Source organism: Nomascus leucogenys, chromosome 8, assembly GCF_006542625.1.
Source record: "Nomascus leucogenys isolate Asia chromosome 8, Asia_NLE_v1, whole genome shotgun sequence".
Classification (NCBI taxonomy): Eukaryota; Metazoa; Chordata; class Mammalia; order Primates; family Hylobatidae; genus Nomascus; species Nomascus leucogenys.
This window is the reverse complement of record NC_044388.1, coordinates 25962715-25967289: the sequence shown is the minus strand read 5'-3', so window position 1 is coordinate 25967289 and position 4575 is coordinate 25962715. Positions and strand designations below refer to the sequence as shown.

The window sequence follows — 4575 nt, the reverse complement described above, 5'->3', positions numbered from 1 at the left end:
CCCAGAAGACAAGAATGCAGGGTTTTGAATCCAAGAGGAAGTGATGAGTACCAATCCAAGGGTGTCGCCAAATGAAAGAGATAGGAATAACTAAACTGTTTTTCCTACTTTTGCACTCAACACTCGAAACGATACTTCATGTCTGACACCGGATGTGTCAGGGTTTACCAAGCAGTTCTCCAATGGACCTCAACTGGGTGTCCTAAAAGTTAGCCCAATTCTAACACTACCTACCAGCAGTCAGCATCCATTCCCATAAGTTAAGGGCTCAGTTCTACAAGGCTGTCTCCACTTCACATGCCTGTTGTGAGTCTCAGGTTGACCAGCTATAAATCAGAGTTATCTCTTTTGTGTGTGTGTGTGTGTGAAAGAGCACGCTTTATTGGGAAGCAGACTGCTGCACAGTGACCAACAGACAGGCCACCCAATGGGCACTTACACATCGTACTCCAAAAGACACAGGATGTTTTGCTAATAAAAATCAATGAGAACAGGGATTCCTCTGGGCAACTCCTCCAACCTCATCCCTTTCAGGGATTGAGAAATCTCCCAACCATTTTCCTGATGGCAGCCATGGTTCATTAGAGATACAGCCCCTCAGGGGTGCCTTCCTGTTTCTTATAAAGAACATTTTCTTTAGATTTTTTGAAGTCTTCATTTGTTACTTTCATTCTACGTTCTCTTAAGGCCATCAGACCAGCTTCTGTACAGATTGCCTTGATGTCAGCACCAGAGAGGTCATCTTTAGCCATGATCAAGTCATCCAGGGTTACATCATCAGCCAGCATCATCCTGCTTGTGTGAATCTGAAAGATGCGCTTCTTCGTCTTTTCATCAGGCAGGGGGAACTCAATCTTCCTGTCAATGCGGCCTGGTCTGATTAGTTCTGGATCCAAAGTTTCTATTCGGTTTGTGGCCATGATAACTTTCCCATCTCCCCTAGAATCAAATCCATCCAACTGGTTCAGCATTTCCAACATTGTTCGCTGAATTTCTCTCTCACCACCAGAATTGGAGTCATATCTTTTTGTCCCAATGGCATCAATTTCATCAGTAAACACGATGGACGGTGCATGTTCTTCAGCAACTCGAAACAATTCCCGTACGAGTTTGGGCCCATCACCTAGGTACTTCTGAGTAAGTTCAGAGCCAACCACTCTCAAGAAAGTGGCTGAGGTTTGGTTTGCTACTGCTTTGGCTAACAAGGTTTTACCTGTGCCAGGTGGACCATAGAGAATGACCCCCTTAGGAGGCTTTATACCCATCTCTTCATAATATTCAGGATGGGTGAGAGGAAGCTCCACAGATTCCTTAATTTCCTGAATTTGGTTGTCTAGCCCCCCAATATCCGCATAGGTCTCCTGGGGGGCCTTTTCCACCTTCATCACTGTGACCAGGGGATCCGTGTCATCCATCAGCACCCCTATCACGGCATGCACCTTGTGGTTGAGCAGGACTGAGCAGCCAGGTTCCAGCAGATCCTTGTCTACAAATGAAAGAATGCTGACATAGTGTTTAGGTTCAATTAATTTACTAGGATGGCTCACAGAATGTAAAGAAACACCTTACTTCTGTGTACTCATTTATTATAAAGGATACCACAAAGGATACAGATGGACAGTCAGATGAAAGAGATGCACAGGGCAAGGTAGGGGAGAAGGGGCGTGGAGCTTCCATGGATACATGGATAGTTCCTTGCACACCTTGGAGCTATCCAAAGTGTGCCACCCTCTAGGAACTTCCATGCATTCAGCAATCCAGAAACCTTCTGAACTTTGTTCTTTTAGATTTGATGGAGGCTTTATTATGTAAGCATGATTGCTTAAATCACTGGCTGTTGGTGAGCAATTCAACCTTCAGCCCTTCTTCCCTCCTCAGAGGTTGGAGGAGTGGGACCGAAAGGTCCAACACTCTAATCACATGGCTGGTTCCTGAAGCTATCCAGGAGCCCACCAGGAGTCACCTCATTAAAACAAAAGATGTTTCTATCACCCAGGAAATTCCAAGGGAGGCAGGGGCTCTGTGTTAGAAGCTCCTGTCTCTGGGGAAATTACAAAGGTCTTAAGAGCTCTGTGTCAGGATGTGGGGCCAAAGGCCAAATATTAGAATAAAAGATCTCCAAGTTTGCCTACCCATAAGAGTTTTAGGAGCTCTATGTCAAGAACTGGACAGCAACATATATATATATTTCTTATTATTTCACACCAAGGGACTCAGGGGTGAGGTAGACAAGTCGTTATAGACAGCGAAGGCCCAGATCTCAGCCTGACGTCAAGCACTGGTGCATCCAGACTTAGGGAAGTGGAAGTGCCAAAGCCGCCAGAGAGCATCAAAGGAGTGGGGCACAGGCTCCCAGGTCTGGAAGGGTGGCTGACACTGAGACCCCCAGATGGGGAGCCACACCAGGTTGAAAGGGCCTGCCTGATAAAGGGTTTCCCTAAAAACCACCAAGGTCAAGGGGTCTAAAATTCAAATGTCTCCAGGGGCAAGGCAAGTAATAAAACAATAGCTAGGATGTCCTTACAGTAAAGCAAGCTAGGTTCAGGAAAAATTCCTGAGTACTCTATTTGGAAATTAAGCAGCAACATTGCTTCACTTCCTTCAGAAAAATATATTCTTGCCCCTGGATTGAGATCTTTGCTTTCTAGGTCTATTTTTGTTTTCCCACTTTTAATGGAGATTGTGGAGACAAAAGTATACATGTTCTTTGAAAAAGTGGCAAATCCTGTTGGGCCTCTTTCCACAAGTGGTGAGGATCAAATTGTAGAGTATGTCCCCTGACATACACTGTTTAAAGGAAGCTGACTGCTGTTACTCCACACCTGTAGACTGCCATCATATTGAACATCAGCTTAATTCTGTCAGACCTTCAGATGTTTTTAAGAAAGTCAAAATTTGGATTTTTAGGTGAAACCTCCAAATATTTAAATGTTGGCTTTTAAGAAAAAAAGTCATAAAATACATACAAAATATGTCAGTCATCTACACGTGTGTGACTTCTATCGTGGATAGAGGCAGTGGCTTTGGCTTTTAGGAACTGGGGAGTGGCCAAGGTAGGGGTTGAAGCTGATTGCTGATTTGTCCTAAAAGAACAGGTTGCATAAAAATACCTAGATTCTATAGCATCCATTGCTTGATATATTCAGAAGGCATAGCTTTTTGCAGGCACCCCTCAGTACAGCAGGCAGTATTGACAGGTGCCTGCAGACATAAGCTGCCTGGCATCCACAAGAATTTCCCAAGTGTATGTAAAGCTTGGGTGGGAGAAAGTAAAACATTTTGACATTAGGCTGAGCTTCTCTATTTTCCAATATACTATGCATACTATTCCCCCTAGGAATCAAGGCTTATGAATTCATTAAGTCCTGGAGACTGTGATATTTGGCTGAATACAAAAAACAATCGGCTCCAACCAGAACATAAATTGCAATGTAGAAAAACTTTTGTAATTTAATTTTCAGGTGAATATAAAGAGGTTGTATGTGACTATAGCTTCAATGCACTAATAATAGGATGCAAATGAGATAGGAACATATTCATTCTCAGGAGGTGGGCAGGAGGGGTGGTGAGGGAGAGACAGCTTGCTGGTTGGAAGAAAGGCCACCTCTGTCCATTCTGTATCTATGTAAAGCCAATAAAAGGAAAGTGAACCAAGTGTCTAGGCTACTAATTACTGATTTAATATTAAAATGCAGGTTTCCCACTGCTGAGATCCAACTTGGCTAATTTAATAGTAAGAAAATGTGCCTGTGTTTGTGTACGTTCACAGGTGCACTGTGATTTGTGGAGACATCCAGCCACCTTTGCAGGCAGCTGAGCAAACTCTGCTCTGCTGGCTCAGCCTGTGTCTACATGGGCAACCCCGCTTGCTCATTTATATTGAAGACTCATTAGAGCAGTCAAACAACTCTGGATTTGCTTTTCCTGAGCAATTGAACTGAGCAGATACATTAAATCTGTATTTTGGCTCAATGTAGGATTAGCCATCCCTTCCCTTCTCTTAAGGACTGTCTAAGAAAAGACAGTCCTTAAAGAAATAAGAACACAGCACTCTGAGGTCCTTGGAGAATCTGCTGGGTATCCCACTGTGTAAGGCAAGTCATGCTGAGCGCCCGATGGTGAGGACACTACCTTCCTACTCTGCTCTCTCTCAGACATCTCTGCACCCTGGTTCTCGGGCATCCAGGCTCCCAGAGGATATGGTCATGCTTTGTCCTTTTAAGGAAAAATCCATGTTACAGGAACACAGGCTTGGTAGAAGCCTTCAGGGCCATGCTCTCACTTTATGCTGCAAAAAACTGAGGGGAGAGAGCGAGAGAACAAGAGCGAGCAAGCAAGCTTGTCCAACATCAACTCCTCAATCTAAGGCTTCTGATTTCAAGCTAGCTCTGTTTCCCAAGCTACTGTCCCTTAAGAAATCTGTTCCTGGCATGCCCCACTTTGGCTCTCTAGGGTCAAGTCCACTCTAGGTTGAAATGTTTGGACTTTTGGGGGACTTTTCAGTCTCCTCTAGTCTTTGGAGAACATATGCTTCCAACCTTTCTTTCTAAGAATCATCCAGGAGGCTGGGTCTTC

The 4575-nt window shown here is 44.3% G+C and overlaps 1 pseudogene across 1 annotated transcript; it reads right to left on the bottom strand.

Annotated features, from left to right (window-relative positions):
- Positions 1 to 359: 359 nt before the first annotated feature.
- Positions 360 to 4274, bottom strand: LOC101179626 (annotated as a pseudogene). The gene is made up of 2 exons (XR_004031246.1): positions 4240 to 4274; positions 360 to 1533 (listed from the first exon to the last, which is right to left on the bottom strand). The product of XR_004031246.1 is annotated as a 26S proteasome regulatory subunit 4 pseudogene (transcript).
- Positions 4275 to 4575: the final 301 nt, after the last annotated feature.